We start from the raw sequence: 25245 nt of genomic DNA on the forward strand, positions 1-25245 counted from the left end.
TTTAAGCTAGATCTTTGACATTCAACTGCCTATAAAGACATGTGCCACCTGATGAGAAGCTTTGATGTGCATTTTGAGGATTAAATAATCTAGATAGAAGGCAATGTGTTTCCAGCCAAGAAGAAAACTATGGAGAAAATTTTACCTCCTGCAGCTAAACTCTGTTGGCAGTCAATACCTTTTAGCTTACCCTCTATATTTGATTTCATACATATTTACAGACTGTTTTTCCTCTTAGTGCTAATTCTTTTGAGACCAAATTAAGAACAAAGATAGCAGGCACAGGCTTCATCAAATAAAAATGTAAATATACTGCATCTCATTTGTGCTTGAAGAAACTTTATTTAAATATTTTTTGTGAAGTGGAATAGTCTGGCTATATCATTATTATCAGCGACTGAGAAAGTAATAACCTAACGAGTTAGTGTAAACCATGCAGAGGAAAAGTAAGCTTATTCATTCTGGTAATGTGACCTACTTTGGAATGAGATTTTTCTATAACTTCTAGAATGAAAGTGATAGTGGTGCTGATGTACATGTTAATGACAATTGTCATAACTGTTTTTATTTTACTATGCATTAAGTGAAGAATTATTAATTTTGCTTCTATTTTACAAAGTAAGGATGATATATTTTTAAGTGAATTAAATGAAGGACAATTTCTTGATTTTTTGCCTATGTTTGCTGTACTGTGGTTTGGGGGAATTGTACAGGAAAGATCTATATAGTCACAAGCTAAATAGACTCTGCTGAATTTTAGGTTTTTTCTAACTCTGTCTAAAACATATTGCACTGCATTATCAGCAGTAGCCAGAAAGTGAATCAGAGAATCATTGTAGCTACATAAAATATGCTATTCATTAAATACTACAGTAAGAAAGAAATATTTTTAAAGGGCTTTGAAAGGAAAGAACTCCAAACCTCAGTCCGAAATTAGATTGCATTTCCTCAGGTGTCAAAAAAACATCACTTTCACATCTCAAAATTGTTCTAATTTGCCTTTCTTTTAAAAAGAAACATTTAATTATTTCCAAAGTGGGAAACTATTTTTCTCCTTATAGACTGAAATTTCAAATTGAAACTAAATGGATCCTTTAAAATACCATTTTGCATGGATTAGTGTGATATGTCAACTGCCAATGTTTTAAACATCTTAGCTCTAGTTCTCTTTGGGAGCTTCCACTTCTGTCTCACCCACCCCACACATACAAACCCTGTATATGTTTATTTTGTGCTGTGCTGGTTATTCTTAATAAAGAGGTGAGGCGGAAAAGCACATGTTCTCCTATATGCTGATTGTTTACACTCTTTTATTTCATACTTGTGCCCCAGATTCTGCTTGACTCACTTAAATAGGGTATATCCTTAATGACTGCATTAAGGAAAGAGCTAGTTAACCTTTAAGAATGACAGCAACAAAAAAAGCATAATTGTACACAATTGAACACTGTCAAAAAAATTCAGCGGTTCTATATAGCAAGCATTGGAAAGGCATAGGGTTCAAAGCAATGAACTCCCGCCATAAAGCAGGAAAGACTGACTGTGTTATTAAAATGCCAAGAGATGGGAATTAAGATTGTACTCTGAGAGAAAATGTTTCTTACTAAACACTGTGTGTGTGCTTGAATGATTGTCCTCTGTAGCTCTACAGATGCAATGTGTTCATACTAATGAAAGGGAAAGCTTTAAACATCTCAAGATAAGAATAATGAAGACTACCCCTTCTCCTCTACAACATCATAATCAAAAGAGTTTGAAAAATACTTTCCAAAGTGATTTACACAAAAGAAGTTTCCAAATCTCAAAGGTTCCATCACAGTAATTAAAGGTGTGACTTTTGCATTTATTTTGCAATTTGTGTCTCTGGAGGCTAATTTAGGGTACTTTTCCACAACAAGATTAATTTATTTCTTCGTGCTACATCTTACATGATTTAAAGTTAACAATGTCCTTGCTTTCAAATGTAGATTTTGCCTTTCTAAATCTTGCTCGGTAGTAGAGCTGCTTCTGAAGTGCCTTCACAGTTCCATACACACTATTTTCACACACCCACATTCATATTCACATGCTTAAAATCACAATGCACACAGAAATATAGACACCCTTTATTCAATGTAATATTGACATCATTTCTAGGTTTTCAGGGTGGCCCTTAAGTTTGGAAATGAATGTCTCACTCAGAAACCTGAATCAAGAGACCATCATCTTGAATTCAAGTAAATTCAACATTATTTACCTGTTTCTAATCAGTCAATAGGATTATTCGCATACCTTGCTTTTTTGAATATCTAAATAAATCACATTTCCTCTATAAGAGGTGGATACAAATTCAATATTAAGAGATTACCAAAAGGAAAAAAGGACCAAATTTAACACCAGCCACTTCTGTGTGCCAGATAATGCATTTCAGCCAACTGTCTTACCGATTGCTTCCTGGAGGGTTGCTGAGAAGAGCTGGGATCTCCCTGGACTTTTGTTGTTTTCTGGAAGCCTCCCTCTTGGCCCCCGATTCTAAGTAACCTAGTTAGCATATCCCCTTTGCATGTAAAAAGGGATGTACACTGTAACCTGAGGCCAGGCCCACCTTAATTAACATTTCAAATCAGAGACTCTAAGCATATATTTTGCAGAGGTACAAAAAGGCAAAGAAACTGGCAGGGTGGGATAAAGCCAAGCCTATGGAGGCCTAATTTACTCAACATTATTAAACAAAGATTTCCTAAAGTGATAGCAAAGAGAGAAATGGATTTCTACATAGAGTAAGGAGCATTAAGATACTAAGCTCATGTCTTTTAAAATGGGAACAGTTGTGTTTGATTTTATTCTTCTGAAGACTTTAGACTACAATAAGAAATTGAACAACTTAATGGGGGCTACTTCTGCTTTCTTAGATACATACCTGTCTCTGTTAACACCCTCTCCCCAGTAAAAGAGCCCTATATTAGCCATTTGAATTCCAAAAATGTTCTAAAAATGCTTTTTTAGATGAGAAAATAAAGTAATTGAATTACTGAGTGGAACAAATCAGTATAGAACTGTTAATTGGCCAATCAGATCCCAAAGTGTTTTGTTGTTTTTGTTTTAAGGATTCTATTTTACTGTTTTATTAATTTGAAGACTTTAGGATCCAGGAAATTTTCAGTCTTTAGGTGACCATAGCCAAACTAAATGGGTCAAAATACTGATCCAATTAATTAACAATAGCTTCTGTTCCTGTGCCTCCAGAGCCAATCAGATATACACTATCACTTTTTTTTAACCCAACAAATGTTTTGGAGACAATTGGGGTATAAATTATACTTAAATAAGTAAAACAAAACATCTGTTTCTGTGGACCTACAGCTCAATCAAGATATTCTCTCCCAGTATGACGTGGCTACGTCCATCTGTGGGACCAGAATGACTCCATTTTGGAGCAGTCTCCTTGGTTCTCTCAAATTTGTGCTTGAACTGGGACAAAGGACATAATCCACAACTCAGGATTCCTAAATTTATTACTCAGCCATCTGTTTGCCCTAGAAACAAGTGTCCCGGGCCCACTATCTATAGGACAATCTGTTAATGTGCTGACTATCCACACAAGGTGGTCATGACCATGAGTCAAGATGTCTGCTGACCATCAGTATGTGACAGTAGACCACTAACCTTTGTCCCCATTTTTCTTGTAAAAACCTATACGTAATCCCCTTCAACCCCCAATGAGCCTAGCCAATCAAAATTCTACACTTCATACTTGCTAAATGTTAACCAATCATATGGCTGCTAATGACTGAAGCTTGCTGTAATCTCAATAAAAACCCTGCTAATTTGGAACTCGGGGCTCTCAATCTCGATCCGCTGTGTCGGTGACAGTTGAGAGTCCCTGCTTAAGCTTGAATAAACGACCCTCATGTGCTTACATCAGAAACGGCCTCCTGGTGGTCTTTGGGACTTCGTAAACTGGGCACAACATTTGGGGGCCCCTCCGGGATCCCAAGACCTTCAGGATCTCCGTGCCGGAGGGTCAACGCCAGCTGGTAAGTGTGTTTTTGTGTCTGTAAAGTCTGGGCCCATTTTCTGGAAAAGTCGGCAGACGGTCTAGGCAGATGCGCTGCGAAGGCTGCTGACCCGGGATCCTGGAAGACGTTCCGGATTCCGCTGGTGGGGACGGAGTACCCCATGAGTACGAGTCTGTGAGACTCCTGGGGGCACGGTTCAGGTTGCTCCCGCAGTACGGCGTGAGGCCGTCATCCCATTTTCATTGCCTCCGATCAGGCGGAGGACGGTTTTGTCTTGCCTTGTGCTTTTCTGTTGTGTTTGTTTGTCTGTTTATTGTGTTGACTTGGACTGAGATGATGGGACAGACTGTGACTACCCCTCTTTCCCTCATGAAGGACCATTTCAAAGAAGTCAGGGAGCGCGCTCATAACCTAAGTCTAGAAATTAAAAAGACTAAGTTCATCACCCTCTGTAGCTCCGAATAGCCCACACTTAGGGTAGGATGGCCCCCCGAGGGAACTTTTGATTTACAGGTTGTACGCAGAGTTCGTAAGGCCATCCTTCATCCTGACCAGGTTCCCTACATTGTCATTTGGGAATGTCTAATCTATAACCCCCCCATGGGTTAAGCTCTTTTTGCCTCCACAGAAACAGCAGCCAAAGGTAATCCTGACAGCCTGTGAAAAGACTCACAAAGGGTGTGACAACAAAAAGCAAACTGAGACCAAGCCGACCACGCTGCTTTACCCAGTTCTTCAAGGAGGAACAGATGAAGATCTCCTCTTTCCCCCTCCCTACCGCCCACACCCCGCTCCTTCACTCCCACCAGCAGGACGGAGGAAAGAGGGCCGGTGGCGGCCAAGGCCGAGGCACCTGCCCCAGCGGGCGCCACTGGAGGAGACGGCCCCGCCCAAAACACCCAAAACACTTGTAATCACTGTGCGGCCTCACTGGCAGGGCCAGCAGATTCTACTGTCCTCCCATTAAGGGCAGCTGGACCCCCTGATGAGCAAGCCCACTTGGGACTTCAACACAGCAGAAGGTAAGGAGAGGCTCCGGGTCTATCGCCAGGCTCTGCTGGGAGGTCTCAAAGAGGCGGCACAGAAGCCCACCAATTTGGCTAAGGTAGGGGATGTACAACAAAAACTAGATGAAAGCCCTGCTGCTTTCTTAGAGAGAATTCGGGAAGCCTTCCGTAGGTATACTCCTATGGACCCAGAAGCAATTGAGACAAAGGCAGCTGTAATAATACATTTTGTCAACCAGGCGGTGCCAGACATTAAGAGAAAGTTACAGAAGGTAGACAAGTTAGGAGAGAAAAGTATTCAGGACTTAGTGACAGTGACAGAGAAAGTGTATAACAATAGAGAAACCGCAAAGGAGAAACGGAAAAAAGCTGATGACCACCAGACCCGAAACTTAGCTTGGCTCCTTCTGGCTGCCACTGCAGGTGAACAAAAGGAATGTGAACGTAGACTAAGAAAGATTGTGATGGAAGGAAAAAGCAAGGGGAGACACAGAGAGCGTCCCCAGTTAGGGAAAAATCAATGTGCTCATTGCAAAGAGAAAGGCCACTGGGCCAAGGATTGTCCCAAAAAGAAACAGCAGGAAGGTCGCCCCAAGGCCCCTATCCTGGCTGTGGATGAACTGAGTGATTAGGGGGGATGGGGTTCGGCACCCCTCCCCAAGCCCAGGGTAACCCTAAAAGTGGAGGGGAAACCTGTCGAGTTCCTAGTGGATACAGGGGCTCAACATTCAGTCCTACTTGAACCATATGGCCATGTTTCTGATAAAACCTCCTGGGTTCAAGGAGCCACAGGCATGAAAAAGTATTCATGGACTACCCGAAGAACAGTGGACTTGGGAGTGGGCCGGGTAACCCACTCATTCATGATTATACAAGACTGCCCCTATCCCTTATTGGGAAGAGACTTGCTCACTAAATTAAGAGCCCAAATTCATTTTCAGCCCAGAGGCACAGAGGTCCTTAATCAGGAGGGAAAGCCCATCCAGGTGTTAACCATAAGCTTAAAAGATAAATATCTGCTACATCAGAAAGGGGCCCCTCCTGATCCTGACATGGAACAATGGCTCGCCATGTTCCCCCAAGCATGGGCGGAAACCGGGGGAATGGGACTGGCTGCGCACAGAGCACCAGTGTTTGTAGAGATGAAACCGGGAGCAGACCCTGAGCAGGTCTGCCAATACCCTATGCCCCTAGAGGCCCATAAGGAAATAACTCCACACATCAGAAGGTTGCTTGCTCAGGGGATTCTAAGGCCTTGTCAATCAGCCTAGAACACCCCCTTGTTGCCGGTGTGGAAACCCCACTTGGATGACTATCAACCAGTACAGGACCTCCGTGAGCCTTCCGCTGGCACCCAAAAGCCAACACATTTTCACATTTGAATGCAGCGACCCTGAACAGGACATCAACAGACAGCTGACCTGGACCTGACTTCCTCAAGGATTTAAAAACTCCCCCACCATTTTTGATGAAGCCCTGCATGAGGAGTTGGGCTGGACAGAGGCTTTCCCCACCAAGCACGAAACGGCACAGACTGTGGCCAAAAAGCTTTTAGAAGACATCCTACCAAGGTATGGTTTCCCAGTAATGCTAGGGACAGGCAATGGACCCGCCTTCATTTTCAAGGTGAGTCAAAGCTTAGTGCAGGTACTGGGGCAGATTGGAAATTACATTATACATACAGACGCCAGAGTTCAGGACAGATAGAGAGAATGAACAAGACCCCAAAAGAGACCTTAACTAAATTAGCCTTAGAGACTGGCAGTGACTGGGTGGTTCTCCTTCCCTTTGCCCTCTATAGGGTTTGCAACTCACCCTATAAGATGGGACTAACTCCCTTTGAGATTATGTTTGGAATTCCCCCTCCCATTGTTCCCAACCTTCAATCGAATGTGCTTGCTGAATTTGATGACCAAAAATTGCTACTGTCTTTAAAAGCCTCCAATGTGTACATGAAGACATCTGGCCTAAATTAAAAGCCCTGTACGAGACTGGACCGCCTCCTGAGCCCCATCACTATCCACCAGGAGACTGGGTCTTCGTCCGGAGACATCAACAAAAAGACCTTGAGCCTCCTTAGAAAGGACCCTACCTCACATTCCTAACCACACCCACCACTCTCAAGGTCGACGGGATTGCCTTGTGGGTGCACTACACCCACGTCCGCCCCGCAGATCCACACGCCATCCTAGAAGACTTCATCCCATCATGACAGGTGTCCAAAGAACACGACAACCCCCTCAAGCTCAAACTGCATAGTCGGCGGTCATGATTGTGGTAACTGTACTTTTAACACCAATATTAGGAGGACTCTGCATTGCCTTAGGTAAAGAGTGTTGTTTCTATGAAGATCAATCAGAGGTGGTCAAAGAATCTATGGCCAAAGTTAAAAAAGACATCACCAAACAAAAACGAGAGAGAGAACAAGCTCAAAATTGGTTCGAATCCTGGTTTAATTCCTAGGCCCCTTGCTTATTCTGTTACTACTGTTAACCTTTGGACTTTTTATACTCAATAGACTAGTTTCATTCATCAGAGAACGAATTAACGCTGTTCAGTTGATGGTACTCAGGTCTAAATACCAGCCAATTCCCACCGACCTGATAAAATTAACCCCCAGAGGCCCATGATTGGTCCTCTATAGCATCATGAGAAGGGGGGAATGTGGGACCAGAATGACTCCATTTTGGAGCAGTCTCCTTGGTTCTCTCAAATTTGTGCTTGAACTGGGACAAAGGACATAATCCACAACTCAGGATTCCTAAGTTTATTACTCAGCCATCTGTTTGCCCTAGAAACAAGTGTCCCGGGCCCACTATCTATAGGACAATCTGTTAACGTGCTGACTATCCACACAAGGTGGTCATGACCATGAGTCAAGATGTCTGCTGACCATCAGTATGTGACAGTAGACCACTAACCTTTGTCCCCATTTTTCTTGTAAAAACCTATACGTAATCCCCTTCAACCCCCAATGAGCCTAGCCAATCAAAATTCTACACTTCATACTTGCTAAATGTTAACCAATCATATGGCTGCTAATGACTGAAGCTTGCTGTAATCTCAATAAAAACCCTGCTAATTTGGAACTCGGGGCTCTCAATCTCGATCCGCTGTGTCGGTGACAGTTGAGAGTCCCTGCTTAAGCTTGAATAAATGACCCTCATGTGCTTACATCGGAAACGGCCTCCTGGTGGTCTTTGGGACTTCGTAAACTGGGCACAACACATCACTCAGGAGAATGGCCATGAAATTAGGTTTTAATGCTTTAATTTTTATAAAATTTTAGTTGCCCAGGAGTTTGTCCAATTCCATAACACTATTACTGTAGTTCTAATGATGTATGCATTTTTGACCAGTCAAAATTATGAACATACATGGTCTTCAGTTGTTAACTTCAGAAATGGAAGTAGTACCTCTACTGCTCCCACAATCACAATAACTTTGATAACACTTTTACAATCTTTCTGTGAGGTAAAAGAGCTGAAAACCAAGACCAGACCAGGCCACAACAAGCCTTTATCATGGGGACAATCTGCCGAGCTCTCTCTGAACAAAGGAGAGACAAAAGCAATATGGCCTGGGCCAGGGACCACTTCTTAAAGGAGCTAGAGTGGGGCTTGTAGGAGCTGGGTTGAGGGTGAGTGATGTAGTGGCTAGGGACTAGAGGAGCCAGTAAACTCACTAGTTGCTAGGAGGAGAGCAAGTATTAGGTTACTCTTTTGGCAGGAATAGGGACCTGTTGGGAAGAAGAAGGTTGTCCTTTGGTGGGAGAAGCCATCTTGGGTGCCTTTAGATAGGGAGCAGGGCATTATGGGAAGATGGCAGCTATTATATATAATAGCCATGTCAGGGTGAGGGAAATCTATCTCTTTCATTTTGCTAGAGTGAAGTAATTAAGTTCATGCTGAGCATAGTGGTACAAACCTGTAATCCTACTACACAGGAGGCTGAGGCATGAGGATTGTTGCCTGAGCTACATAGTGAATTCAAGGTCAGCCTGAAATACATAGAGAGACCCTGTGGAGAGAGACAAAGAAAGAGAAACAGAGAGAGAGAGAGAGAGAGAGAGAGAGAGAGAGAGAGAGTTCATCTGCCAATCGGGACAGTTCAATTGAACTCCAGCTCAAATTTGGAGTGATAGAATCAAATGAATTTCTGCAAAGTAGACCTGTATCTATTTTAAGATTTCCAACTCCATTGGAACAGCTCAGTCAAGACATTAGAATTAAATATTTCTTCAGATTAACAAGGTGTAAGGAATAACTATAAACATGACACAAACACGGCATGTGCACTTTTCCCTTTCAAATTCCCTTGGCAGACATCATTAATCAATCACAAACTCTTTTTGCACATCAGTAAAGATAAAGCCTCAAAATCCTATATGTTAGCACTTTCAAAATTTGAGATATTCACAAAACACACTTATAAATTTGACATACCGGTACTTAATAAATATTATTACCTAGTTTTTTAATTAAAATTTCATTAACTGAGTTCCATAAGAAAAATGTATGTTATTCATAATATCCATAAAATTATGGTTTTAATATGTTAGTTGTTTTCCTATTGTATATTAAAGTGAAATACAATTTTAAGAAATATATATGTGATAAGGCCGGGGATTTAGCTCAGTGGTTCCGGCACCTGCCTTGGAAGTACAAGGTCCCAAGTTCAATCCCCAGTACAATATATATATATATATATATATATATATATATATATATATATATAAATATATATGATAAATTAATGACTAGACAGGCGAAAATTCATTTCTTTTCTTAACTTTAGAAAAGATATTCCCAAGAGGAAAAAGATATTTCTCAAAAAGTGATCTGATAAAGTTAATTAAGAAAATAGTGGATAACACCCTCAATCAAAAGTGGAATGGAGAGAATGGGGATCAGATCATAGAAAGACAAATGAGAGAGCCATTGCTCTTTTTTTTTTAACTTTATATATCCTTTTATTGGTACATTTTAAGTACACAACATAATGACATTCATCATTGGAAATTTGAACCTTTACATAATCTCTCTTGGTTCTTATTTATCCCCATTCCTCCGCCCTCCCTTCAACCCCTCCATCCCTCCCTATTTACAAAGACTTTCTTTCCATTTTTCTCATATTAATTCCATTTCCTTCTTTCCTTTCCCCTACCCCTCCCACTTCCCCTTCCCCTTTGCCCCTTTTCTTCCTATTTCACATTATCTATTATACCTTTTAGTCCTTATTTATACTTTCAGTTTCTCACACCAGAGAAACTATTTGGTATTTATACATGTGTGTCCTATTTATGTCACTGAAGAGTATCATCTCAATGTGCATCCATTTAGCTATAAATGTCTCTAATTTCTCTTTTTTTATGGCTGAGTAGTACTCTATTTTATAAAAAAAAACCCCACATTTTCTTTATCCAGTCTCCAGTTGATGGGCATTTGGGCTGTTTCCAAGTTTTAGCTATTACAAATTGTGCTGCTATGAACATGGGTGCACATATATCACTATGGTATGATTCTTTTAATTCTTTGGGGAAGACACCCAGCAGGAGAATAGCAGGGTCAAACGGGACTTCCAATCCTAGTTCTTTGAGGTCTCTCCATACTGATTTCCACAGTGCTTGCACCAGTCTACACTCCCGCCAGCAGTGGAGCAGGGTTCCTCTTTCCCCACAGCCCTTCCAGCATTTGTTAATGGTTGATTTCATGACAGTAGCCATTCTTTCTGGAGTGAGGTGGAATCTCAGCATTGTTTTCATTTGCATCTCTTGAATGACCAGTGATGTTGAACATTTTTTCCGTGCATTTATTTGCTATTTCTACTTCTTTGTCTGAGAAATGTCTGTTCATTTCAGATGCCCATTTTTGGATTGGGTCTTTAAATTTGGGAGGTCTGATCTTTTTAAGTTCTTTATAGATTCGAGATAGTAGATCTTTGTCTGAGGAAGAGCAGGTGAAGATTTTCTGCCACATTGTGGGTTGTGTCTTCACACGGCTGGTGGTTTCTCTTGCTGTGCAGAAGCTTTTTAATAAGAAGCAATCCCACTTGTTGATTGTTTGTGCTAGTTCACGGGCAACTGAGGTTTTGTTCATAAAATCTTTTCCTACATCAATGTCTTCAAGGTTTCTACCTAACCTCTGTTCCAGCCAGTTCAGCATTTGTATTTTAATATTTAGATCTTTAATTCATTTCTATTTTAGTTTAGTGCATGGCAAAAGACAGAGGTCTAGTTTTAATCTTTGGCAAGTTGAAACCCAATTTTTCCAGCACCATTTGTTAAAGAGGCTATCTTTCCTCCAGTGAGGGTGTTTGCCTCCTTTATGGAAGATGAGATGGCTGAGTGTGTCTGGAGTTGTTTCAGCATTTTCCAATCTGTTCCACTGATCCTCAGGTCTGTTTCTTTGCCAGTACCATACTGTTTTTATCACAGTAGCTTTGTAGTATATTGCAAGTTGGGGATTGTGATACCCCCTGCCATGCCTCTGTGGCCTAGAATTGCTTTTGCTATTCTGGGTCTCTTCTTGTTCCAAATGAATTTTTGGATTGTTTTCTCAAGGTCCATGAAGGATGCTGCTGGGATTTCAATTGGGATTGCATTGAATCTATATAGCAGTTTTGGAAGTATGGCCATTTTCACTAGGTGAATCCTTCCTACCCATGAGCAAGGGATGTCTTCCAATTTTCTGATATCATTTTCAGTCTCTTTTTTCAAACTGCTATAGTTTTCAGAGAAGAGTTCTTTGATTTCTTTTGTTAGATTGATTCCTGGGTATTTCAGTTTTTTGGATGCTATTGTGAAAGGAATTGTCTGTCATATTTCTCTCTCAGTGAGTCTGTTGTTCATGTAGAGGAAAGCTATTGATTTTTGTGTGTTGACCTTGTATCTAGCTACTTTACTGAATTTGTTTAGTAAGTCTAGACGATTTTTGGTGGATTTCTTGGAGTCTTCTATATAGAGTATCATGTCATTTGCAAATAATGACAATTTGACTTCTTCATTTCCTATCTTTATTCCTTTTATTTCTTTCTCTTGGCTAATTGCCGTGGCTAATGTTTCCAAAACTATATTGAACAGGAGTGGTGATAGTGGACATCTTTGTCTTGTTCCTGATTTTAGTGTGAAGGATTTCAGCTTTTGACCAATTCATATGATATTGGCTATTGGTTTTTCATAGATGCCTTTGATCAGATTGACATAGGGACCGTCTATTCCAATTTTTTGTAGGGTTTTTATCATAAATGCATGTTGGATTTTGTCAAATGCCTTTTCTGCATCTATTGAGATAATCATATGTTTTTTGTCCTTGGCTATATTGACATAGTGTATTACATGGATTGATTTGCATATGTTGTACCATCCCTGCATCTCTGGGATGAATCCCACTTGGCCAGGGTGTATGATCTTCTTGATGATCTCCTGCATTCCATTTAGCAGTATCTTATTACGGATTTTCACATCTATGTTCATTAGTGAGACTGGCCTATAGTTCTCTTTTTTGGTTGGGTCTTTCTCTGTTTTGGGGATGAAGGTGATGCTTGTTTCCAGGAATGAATTCAGGAGTATTGCTTCCCTTTTAATTTTGTTGAAGAATTTGAACAGTAGTGGCAGTAGTTCCTCTCTAAATGGCTTGTACAATTCAGCAGTGAAGCCATCAGGGCCCGGGCTTTTCTTAGTTGATGAGTTTTTTATTACAGTTTCAATTTCATTTTTTGATATTGGGTTGTTCAGAATTTTTAGGTCTTCTTCGTTCAACTTTGGTAATTCATATGTGTCTAGGAATCTGTCCATTTCTTCTGTGTTTTCCATCTTATTTGCATACAGGTTCTCAAAGTAGGTATTGATGATTCTCTGGGTTTCTACTGGATCTGTTGTTAATTTCATCCTTTTCATTCCTAATTGCATGGATTTGGGTCTTTTCTTTCCTTTTTCTGATAAGGTTGGCTAAGGGTTTGTCAATTTTGTTTATTCTTTCGAAGAACCCAACTCTTGGCTTCATTAATTTTTTTGTATTGTTTTCTTAGTCTCCATTGCATTGACTTCTGCCCTGATCTTTACAATTTCCTCCTTTCTATGGGTTTTGGGTTTGTCCTGCTCTTCTTTTTCTAGAAGCTTGAGGTTCAGCATCAAGTTGTTTAATTCGGCTCGCTCTGTTTTCCTAATATGAGTATTCACTGCTATGAATTTCCCTCATAAGACTGCTTTCATTGTGTCCCGTAGAGTCCAATATGTTGTATTGTCATTGTCATTTAATTGAAGGAACTGTCTGATTTCTTCTTTAATTTCCTCTGTGACCAATTGGTTATTCAAAAGTGTGTTGTTCAATTTCCATGTGTTTACGTAATTTTTAGGGTTTCTTTTGCAATTGATTTCCAATTTCATTGCACTATGGTCTTCTCATATGCAGGGGATAACTTCAATTCCTTTGTACTTACTTAAACATGTTCTATGAATGAGTATGTGGTCTATATGACCCAGGTGCAGCTGAAAAGAATGTGTATGCTGATTTTGTAGGGTGGAACACTCTGTAAACATCTCTTAAGTTCATTTGTTCAAGAGTTTGATTGAGTTCTAGTATTTCATTTCTTATTTTTTATCTAGTTGATCTATCTATTTGTGACAGTGGGTTATTGAGGTCCCCCACTATGACTGTATTAGTGCATATATGGCTTTTCATGTCCATTAGTATTTGTTTTATATAGTTGAGCACACTAGTGTTTGGTGCATATTTATGGTTGTCATCTCTTCCTCTTGGATTGTTCCCTTCACAAGTATGTAGTGGCCTTTTTTGTCTCTCTTAATCAGTGTGGGTTTGACATCCACTTGGTCTGCAAAAATGTTAGCTACTCCTGCTTTTTTTGGGGTTCCTGTTGCATGGAGTATTGTTTTCCACCCATTATCTTTCAGTCTATGAGTTTCTTGTTGAATTAAGTGTGTTGCTTGTATAGAGCATATTGTTGGATCTTGCTTCTTGACCCATTTTGCCAGTCTATTTCATTTGATTGGTGAGTTGAGACCATTAACATTGATGGTTATAACTGATACTTATTGAGTTATCATTGTCATCACTTTTCCTTTTTGTTGGATTCTCCCCCTTAGCTTTTCATTTCTTGTCATGCCTGGTGGATTCATTCTGCTGGGCTTCCTGTGGTTGTGATTCTCATTGTCTTCCTAGAATTGTGTCTAAAATTTTTTGGAGTGCTGGTTTGGTATTCATGAAGTTCCTAAGGTGCTCTTTGTCAAGAAAGTATCTTATTTCACCATCAATTTTGAAATATAGTTTTCCAGGGTACATCAGTCTGGGTTGGAGGTTGTTTTCATTTAGGGCTGAAATACATCACTCCAAGCTCTTCTTGCCTTGAGGGTTTGCATTGAGAAGTCTTCTGTGATTCTGATGGGCTTTCCTTTGTATGTGATTTGTTTCTTTTCTCTAACTGCTTGTAGAATTTTGTTCTTCTGTTGAGTTTCTGGAATCTTAACAATTGTATGCCTTTGTGTAGATTTTTTTTTTTTTTTGATCAAAGCTAGTTGGAGTCCTATGTGCCTCACTTACCTGTAGTCAAGTTCTTTTTCCCTGCTTGGGAAGTTTTCTGCCATCACTTCTGTGAACAGTTTTTTTTTTTTATGTCATCTGCACTCTCTCCTGTTTCCTCATTGATTCCAATCAGTCTTATGTTATTCTTCTTTGCATTGTCTAGGAGCTGGGTTGATTTCTCGTGGTCCCTTACAATTTTAAATAAATTTTTCTTTTCCTGGTTACTAATTGCAATCTTATCTTCTATATCTGAAATTTTGTCTTCACATTGGCTCATTCTGCTACATAGACTTTCATTGGAGTTTTTAATCTCCTGGAAATCTGTTTGCATCTGTTTTATGGATTACATTTGTTTCCTATGTTGGGATTCCATCATGTTCCTCAGCTCCTCTATTTTTTTATGTGTGTCCTCTCTAGATTTATTAATCATGTCTTGCACTATGGGTGCAATCTCTGCTGTTATGTGAGAAATTATTTTTTATTTCATTTTTTTCATTTCCTCTTTCATTGCTAGTTCAGGGAATCCAGGTGGTTGAGTGTCAGAGTGTTCCATCTCATTTCCCTTTGGGGTTGCTGTAGGTGATCCGAAAGTCTGGTTCTGAGGCTTGTTTATATGTCCTCTCTTTTCGATTGGGGGGGGGATTGTTCTGGTAGCACCCGCATGACTCACCTCCTCTGCACTGGTAGCTGTGGCACACCTACCAGAGAGCCTTCTCTGTTCTGGGAGTTGTGGCACATTGACCTGGAAGCCTCCTCTGTGCTGGGAGCTGTGGAGAGCTGTAGCTCTTGTGGAGGGATTCAATGAAACCAAGATGAATGGGCAGGGGAATCCAGCCCATACCTTCTTCTCTCTGATCTCATGCCAGGCCTTTCCTTTAGCAGTAGCCAATAGAAAGTGATGAAAGATATAATGATGACACTGATCCAATCTATCTGCATCCATCCCCTAGACACAGAGCAAGAATTTAAGGATGTCAAGGGTATCTGGAGGGCAGAGAGTAGACATGTGGACTGCTGAGCATTATTCTAAGGATTGAGAGATATAATGAGGAATATGACATGGAGTTCATAGTTTTCTGAGTAGATAAAGAAATAAGCATGCTTTATAGAGTGAGTATGTATATAATACTTAAAAATAGACAACTAACAAGCCCAGAAAGCTCATGAAAATCTTCCTATAGGAAGTAAAATCTAGGAGAATCATCCTTCACTTGTAGATTGTACATACCCAAAGTGAGAGATAGCCATGAGATAGTTTCTGGAGCAATGGAAAGCTCATTACAACAAAGGAACTGGGTAGTATTTAGTGTCACTGGACAGGGTATAGATTATGAATGAAAGGACATAAGTAGAGTTTAGAAAGGATGTAAAGAAACTCAGGACATATAAGAATATTAGATATCTTACTAAGGCCTATATAATTCTGAGGATAATAAAAATTATATTTATCTTGTAAAAAATTACCCTGTCTGGAGAGAGGTGTGATCAATTAAGAGCCTATTCTTTAAATAAAATAAGAAACAGTAGTATGCAGCAGTGATATGATTCTGATGAGATGGATTGTACACATTATAATGGTTGATTGTCAACTTGATTGGCCTGAGAGATGCCTAGGAGATTAGAAAACAGGCTTCTGAGTATATCTGAATGAGTCATGGAGATGTGACCTTGGGAACTATATCTATTCCTTGGCCTCTTCCTCTCTCCCTCTTCTCCTATGCTCTGCTCCCTGGCTGCCCACAGGTTAGATGCTTTCCTCCACTATGCCTTTCTGCCATGATTTTTCTCCCTCTGAGCCAGCCTAGCATGAACTGAAACCTCTGCAAATGTGAGCCAAAATAAACTCTGCCTCCTTTGTGTTATGTATATTAAGTTGTCCCTGCAACAAAAAGCTAATTAATACAAAGGTGTTTAAGATATATATATTTTTTTGGTACCAGGGATTGAACTCAGGACCTTACACTTGCAAGTCAGGTGCACTATCACTGAGCTAAATCCCCGGCCCCTAAGATATATTATCAACAGGTGCTTGACCATTCCTCTCTATTCACCCGAACCTGGTAAATGCCCCAGGGCCTATCCCCTCACCTTACTACATTGAGGCAGAAATACGAAGAGCAAAGACCCCAAGATTACCCTGGAATACTTCAGAATTCCAAACCAGACAATCTTCCAGCATGACCCACAGTAACCTTTCTTCACCTGGAGCTCACTCAAGATTCATGCATATGGACTGCATCTCATACATCCAATTATAACAGAGTGAATTATGGGAAAGTCCATGTGCAACTGACACAGCTGACATGACTCAGCACCCTGTCAATCATGTTGCCAATCATGCTCTGGAAGGCCACAGTGGGAGGCATTCCAAAACTGGAACATTTTAAAACCCTACAACTTATGCCCCCAGCACTCCTGCAATTTTCATTTTTCAGACGCAAGCTGGCTCACTCTGGGTGTACTATTGCTTTAGTCAACTTTGCTGCTTTTTACTTAGCATCACATATCACATCCAACACTTTGTTCATCATGCACAAAAGCCTAGGAACCTGTCCTGGATCCCAGCACTCATGGTAACAAGGTTGCCAGTGTCGTTGTCCTCTTCTGAGGACCCTATTCCAGGTTGCTGAGAGCTAATTTCTTTCTGTATACTCACACAATAAAGAGGCTAAGGATCTGTCTTTGGCCTAGTTCTATTCTGAAGGTGTCTCCCTATAACCTTATCACTTCTCAAAAGTCTCCACTTCCTAATGCCATCACCTCAGGGATTAAGATTTCAATATATGCATCTGGGGCCTGGGGGACACAAATGCTCAGACTGTGTCCTTTTGCACCTGGCTCCCAAAACTCATGTTCTCCTCATATGAAAAATATATTTATGTTATGCTCAAAGACATGACAGCCTGGCCACCAACACCTCGTCCCCAGATTGTCCAGGTGGGAAACTTTGCCACTAGTGGGAAGAGTCATTGCAAACTTGGCGTGAGAGGGAAGAGGCCTTCACATCCTAGGCGTGGACTCCAAGAAACAACTGCACAGCCTTCCGTCAGAGGAGCGCAGACCGCCCTATCTTTGCCCCCAAACTTCTCCAGGCCACAAATCCTCTGACCAATGCCTGTCCAAGACCTAGCAACCACTTCTCTACGTAAGTCCATGCTCTGCCCCCATTCTACTCTGTTTCTGTTCAGGGTCAGTCCGCCTGTTTGGGCTCCATAAAGCAGCTTCCTTTGTTCACCCAAGATAGCTTGGGTGGTCTCTTTACTCTTCACCTTCATTAGAATTTATTTCACCATCAACCCCCAAAGTTTTACTGTGTTTCAGCATAAACTCAGAATTCTGAAACCCAGAGTCTCATTGAAATGTCATCTAAATCACATATGGGTGAGACTCAAAGTGTTATTCATTCTGAGGCAAACTGTTCTCTAGCTGTGAACCTATGAAATCAAATATGCTGTGTGTGACAGTTAATTGTGATATGTCAACTTGAATGGAGTAAGAAGTGCCTAGAGGATTAGTGAAGCACACTTCTGGGAGTGTCTATGGATGATGCACATGTAGATCACAAATTAAGGAAGGAAGACCCATCGCAGGTATGGGTGGCACCAACCAATAGGCTTGTAGCCTGGATGGAATAAAAAGGGAAAGAAGAAGGAAATCCCTCCTCTGTTTCTTTAGAGGAGCTCCAGTTTCCATCACTGTCTTTGGACATTCATTTCCAGTTCCTTCAGGCTTCCAGCCCAGACTCTTCAGCCTTCCAATACAGGCTTTCTGACAAAGACTTGCACCGGTCTCTACAGTGAGCTCCAGGTCTTTGACTTTCAAATATATCCTGTAGCTCTCTAGCAATTAGATGGCCACTTTGCAATCTTTCATCCCTTCATCCCTGATTCTGTGGGCAGCCATTATAACCCTACTTAATAAATCTTTAATGCATATATACATATATATATACACACGTGTTTTTTTTCCTTTAATTCTTTTATTGATACATTTTAGGGATACAATACATTTACATTTATCATTGGGTACTTGTACCTGTACATGATGTATCTTGGTTCTTATTTTTCCCCCATTCCCTGTCCTCCCTTTACCCCCTCCACCCTTCCCTATTTACAAAGACTTTGTTTCCATTTTTTCCTTCTCTTGTAATTTTTCCTTTCCATTCTTTCCCTTCCCTTTCCCCTCCCATTTCCCCTACCCCTTTGGACCTTTTCTTCCTATTTCAAATGATCAATTATTCATTTTAATCATTTTAATCCTTATTTACACTTTCAGTTATATGTGTATTTTTAATCTTCTCTTCTAGTGAGCCCTAACTGATACACTATGTTCTTCCAAAATACACTGATGGGACAGGCATAAAATAAACATTCCCATTTAAAAGAGATACATAGCAATGAAAGAAGAGGTAACAGGACCCAACACCTTAAGGATGACTCAAGCCTTGTTTTGCGGACCCACTGGTGCAGGAGTCCTAACTTCTAGACGGATTAGGGTGGTGGGCCAGCTCCCATGGCCTTAGACTGCTCTGCACCATGGCAGTTCTCGTAGTGATCCCTCTGCAGCAGCTTTGTTCCTCAGTCGTGTGTCTGTGGTACTCTTGGGCTGGAATTTCACACTTGGGGATCTATTAGTCTGAATTCTAAGGGGCAATCCAAGGCATTTGTTTAACTGAACACCATGATCCTGTGGGGATATTTTCCAATCTAGAAGAGGTAGCCCCACCTCTACAGCTTTATGGGGAGTAGCTCACAGGATTCCAAGGTCCATGGAGGTACAGCTTAGGTAGCAACTGGGCTTTATGAAGGAGTGCACTGACAGAGCTTGGAAGGGTACAGTGTAACAAATGTCCTCAGCCTCTCCTTTGAAATAATTCTGTCTCCTAGGCCCTGACCCTTTTGGTCTACGATGCAAGTGTCAATGCTGAGAATCTCTGAAAAAAAAATCTTTGGTTTTTCTTCCACTATCTGCATGAATATCAGCTGACTCATCTGCATTAACCTCCTTGTCAAATGGTTGATTGACTGTACCTTTGGTGTTCTCTCTCTGATGTGGTTTCTCATTTTTAGGAGTATTGACGGAATAAAAAATTTTCCTAATTTTCTAGTTGTGCTTGTATTTTGATTTAAAATTATGATTTTAAATTATTATTTTCTTCTTGCATGTTATTATGTGTTCAAAAGAAGACTAGCCATGTCTTTTACACTTTCTTAGAAACTTCTTCAGCACAATATACTATTTCATCACTTGCAAAGTTTACCTTTCACAAAACTCTAGGACAAAAATCTCTAACACCTCATAGCAAAAGTTGTCTTTCCTCCAGTTTCCACTCATATGTTCCTCATCAGAACAGCTTTTACTGCTTCTATCCACTTTCTGTTCACAGTTATTTAGATATTCTCTAAAAAGATCAAAGCTTTCTCTATAGCTCTTCTCCTACTTTGAGTCCTCACTAGAATCTTCCTCTGTGACCTGACTATGAAAAAATGGGCTTTTTCTAGCGTACACAAAAAATCTACTCCTTATCCACTTTCAAAATTGCTTCCATATTTGTTTAGTATTTGTTAAGGCAACACCTTCACCACTTGATACTGTTTTTCATCTTAATCTATTTGAATGGCTCTAACAAAATGGTATAAACTGGGTGCCTTGTATTTAATATGTATTTATTTTTTCAAAGTTATGGAGGCTGAGAGATCCAAGGGCAAGGTGCCAGCAGATTTGCTATGTGGTGAGCATCTACTTATTCACTGATGATGGTAACTTCTTGGTATGTCTTCACATTGTGGGAGGAGTCAATGAGCTCACACAGAACTACTTTATGAGGGCACTAATATCATTCATGAGGTCTCAAATCATCTCCGCTTCTTAATATCATTATACCACCATTTTGGGGATGAGGATCACCACTTATGAATTGGGGATGGGGGGTTATACAAACATCAGACCACAACAATAGGTTGAAATGATCCTTGGAGAATGAGAAATGAGAGAGCAAGAATGATTCTTCACTCTTTTTAGCCCAAAATTATGAAATCAATTAGGATCAGTTATCCATGGAATAAACAAATATTTCTCTTAAAAGTTAATTGCATATGGCTTCTGCACATGGAATTCCTTTTCCAGTTTACCTTTGTTAAAAAAAAACAAACCCTGAGGGTGTAGTATGATTTGAGTGGGAGAGAGAAGTTTTTTGAGATATAATTAAAAAGAAATCTTTTTAAAACATCTAAAAATCTAAAATATCTAAAAATCATTTAGATTGAGGATACATTTGCCAAAATTAATATATTTGAAACATTACCTCAAGTATGTATCAATCAGTTGGGTTATACAAGGGATACAATCATAATGAGTATTTTCTTATAGCTCTTATAATACATTCTAAAACAAGGCTAACCATAGAGCTTTCCAAGTTCACAGTATAATGATACTCAAAATAAATCATCAAAAAACAAATCAAGTTTCAGGACTGCTTTCATATATATTATTAAAAGTAATGTTAGGAAGAAACATAAGTTGCACCTTCCCACAATTCTCTATGTGTGTTTTCTGCAACTACCACAGAACACTTGAGACTGGGTATTTGTAAAAAGCAAATTTATTTAGCCCATAATTCTAGAGGCTGGGAATTCCAAAGCATCCTGTGAAAGCCTTCATCCTCTGTCATCTCATGGTGGAAGGCAAATGGGCAAGAGAGATCAAGTCAAGAGCAAGGACTGAGGAGAAGACTGACCTTGCTTTTATGACAAATCCACTCTCACTATTATGAACCCACTCCTGCAATAACATTAATACAATCATGAGGGCAGAGCCCTTATGACCTAATCAGCTCTTATTTGGGCCCACTTCTTAACATTGTTGCTATGGGAATTAAGTTTGCAACACTTGAACTTGGGAGAAAACATTCATCAACTCTTCTTTATTCCCTTCTGGCAAGTAAGAATATCTTCTTAAGAGTGTGATTCTATCACTTCAAGGAAGCTGCTACCTTTTACAAGCACAGTCACTCTATGTAGAAGAGAAGATAAGACATAGAAACAGAATAGGAGTTGATTAAAAATATAACAGCAAGTAAATAACTTAACATTGCATCCACAGTAAGATGTGTATTAGTGTATCACATTCAGGCAAATGTCATCCTCTTCATATTGCAAATGAGGAAGCTGAGAGCCTGACAAATTAAACGACTTGCTCAAGATAAGGTGGTTATTTAATTAGTAGAATGGAGACTTAAATCCAGAGAATGAGGACATTGTTAGGGCTCATTGAGCAATCTTGCATTGCCTTTCATAGTCTAGTATATCTGAAAATGTCACCAAATTTATTTATTAACATATTATTTATTAAATTGATAGGTAATCCTTATTAGCTGAGGTATTTTTAAATTAGTCTTCAGAATTTCTAAATGTCCAGATTTCTAGTGTTCCTGAATTGTTTGAAGTGATGATCAAAGTGATCTTTATTATTAATCTAAAGATGTGACATGTGAAAAATTTTGAGGTGGTGCCTATAGCCTTGCGTTTCAGAGCTAATGTTTCATATAGCATAAAGATAACAATCATAGGGAGGGCATTGAGGAAATCAGCATATCAACAGATATGATTGCAAAAGTCACATAGCTATAGCTATAGCATATTTCATTTCTTTAACTGTTAAAATGTTTATTTCTTCCTTAGTCATCATAGAAAAGGGCAATAAAAATTGGCTAGATTTCCTCTTTCATCTGCAGAGTACAGAAATTTTGATTTCTGATCTAAATTTTAATCATGATGCAACAATGTATCTCTTTGATTCTTCATCTCATCTGTAAGATGGCATTCTCTTCAGGTTTGTGGCAAGAACTAAATCAAACATTTTATTTAAAATACCTAGGGCCAGGGATTTAGCTCAGTGGTTCCGCCTGCCTAGCAAGCGCAAGGTCCCAAGTTTGTTCCCCAAAAAAAAAAAACAACAGAAAAATTCTCCAAGTACTGTACCTGGGGGTCAAAAGAGCAGTTTCTATATAAGAAAGGAAACCAGGCATACTTCCATATTGATGCAACCATAAAAGACAGAAGATTTAGGTGTGAAGGGCGCACAGGTAATGGGGAAAAAGTAAGAACCAAGATACATCATGTACAGGTACAAGCACCCAAAGATAAATGTAAATGTGTTGTATACCTAAAATGTACCAATAAAAGAATTTAAGAAAAAAAAAGACGGAAGAAAATAGAGCAACAACTGCAGAATTATAATATTTTACCTAAGTCTTATGATCAATTGTCATTCATTATGAAAACCAGAGAAAGTAATTCAGTGTTGTGCCATGGTTAAAACCATTCCACCCAGTTTGTGGTTTTTTTCAAGAAAAACTACCCAAATGTGAGATCTTTTCCAAAATGATTTAATAGGAACCAAATTATAATGACAACATTGTGACTGAAAGATAACGTGATAAGCTAAAATATTTTAACTGCTTTAAGATAAATTTTAATAACAGTTTGAGTGTGATTAATTTTTGGTAACAATTTTCCTTCCATTTTGGGAAAACAGCTGAATTCACAGAGTTCATAATTTGTCTCAAAAACTAATTCTGAGCAGGTAAATATGGAAATGGCAGTATTAAGAATGTCTCAAAAATTTTTACATTTGAAAAAAATGTGTACTACAATTGTTTGATCCCAAGGATCAATGTATGTTTTTTCTAAAATTTTAATATAAACTTTAAAGTAAAAGTTACTACAGAAAAAAATACAAATGATTCAGTAAAGATTATGATCCAAATATACTGCCTAAAGTTACTGCCTCCCCAACATTGATTCTAATTTATCTGTCTTTCTTAGAATCCATGAAAATCTCAAAACATAGGACTTAAATAAGGTTTTGCTCCTTTTGGATTGGTAATCATCTGCATCCCTATATCAGATAGCTTCAAGGTGAAAGTTGTAAAGCACTGTATGTTTGAAATAATTTTACCTTCAAGGGTAAATAATTATACTTTCAAGGGTATAGCTTTCTCAGGGTAAGTTCAAAATTTGTCTCACATCTGTATTTGGTGCCTCCGTTCAAGACAGTGAGAACAACTGAACAGAATGGGTAGACTGTATCACCTTGTATGTTAGGAAAATCTTACTCTCTATAGTTGACACACCTAGGATTTCTTCTCTATCTTCACTTTGGAAATGCCATCAATTAAGATCCTAGGACATTCAGATCAATCATCAATGTGTTTAGGAAGAAAAATAAGCATTTATCTTTAGGCTCAGCAACTAAGATAACTATTGTTAGAACTGATAAACCACAGAACCCTTGATCCACAACTGTTGGGGAAATACATATGGACTAGCAAACACAAAAATGAAAGCTCCTTTAAGATACAAATGTATTATTCAGATACACACGTGTACACAACCACGTGATTACATAGGCTTGCTAGACTTAAAACTATGAGTATTTATCTGAATAATTTGTCCAAAAAATATATGGGTATGGCTGAGACATGAATTAGTAACTTAGAAAAGCAAATAGACTAAGGTTTAATTTTAAGACTCAGAGAAGAAAAATAATATACAAAAAGGGATAGAGTGGAATGAAATACAAGATATACAGGGTAGATCTAAGAAAAGTAGCAGGGGATTAGTCAATGTTTCAAGAAGATAAAAGGGAAAAATTTAATGATGGGCAACAATTATACAAATCAATGAAGTTCACAGGGCTGGAGAAGGAACTGAGCTTTCAGATGGAAAGAACTCACTGTGTTCAATGGTAAGTCATCCACAGCCCACCTGTGTGAAAGCAGCAAGTACCCTGACAAGGGAACCAAGAAGATATCTAGAGACAGCTTGGGAGAGATTGTTTTTTAAAGCATCAATGGGGAAAGAAAGGCTGAATTGAGACTTATTAGCAGAAAAGAATGGTCTAGTGGCTGTGGCCTGAACAAAAATTTCACCAGAACCTGCTCAGAATGTCCAGTGCAGAGGACTAGACTAATCAGTCGTCAGAAAGTCCAGGGCCAGTGGGTCAGATAGGAAATTGTCAGAAGGCCCAGGGACATGCTTGGACAGGGAAACTGCAGAGAAAACTCGAGGGTCTGTTGACAACGGGCTGAACCACAGCACTCCACAGTACCCTGTTTCAAACTTAGTTATTGCAAGAAGGGTGTGGTGTGATGTTATAGAGTAAACCACAGAGCCGTGACATTGTTAGCTTGCTTTGTTTCATTGTTTGATCAGCATTCTGAGGAAAGGCTGACTTTGGGCATAGGCAGGAAAGCAGTTCCTACAGATAACACTGGTTTACTCAGTCCCCAGTGTCTCTCAAATAATTCTTATCCTAATATTCCTGTTCCTGTTTACTACCAGTGTCCTCTTGGCTTGGCAAGAGTCTTGGGAAAACAAAAGGGAATTTGGGGATAAGATACCAAATGCTCTAGTTTTTTGCTGGGTAGGAACACAAGTAATGAAAGATACATGCATGGAAATACAGGGGTAGTATTTTTTGAATTGTAAAAGTAATGAAAACATGTTACATACTTCAGGAGGGAAAAGGTGAGTTTCTAAAAAAAGCAAAAGAATCAGACTGGCATCAGATTTCTCATCTCCAATGTGGCATGTTAGAAGAGAGAACATATCTACAGACTATTGAGAGCCAGGTACATAACCCAATTGTCCTATAAAGAGACAAATTATTATTTAACTCTTCACTTGTTAGGATAAAAAT

Source organism: Heterocephalus glaber, unplaced genomic scaffold (assembly GCF_053883595.1).
Source record: "Heterocephalus glaber isolate CG9 unplaced genomic scaffold, H.glaber_assembly_v1.0 deba00001442, whole genome shotgun sequence".
NCBI classification, from domain to species: Eukaryota; Metazoa; Chordata; class Mammalia; order Rodentia; family Bathyergidae; genus Heterocephalus; species Heterocephalus glaber.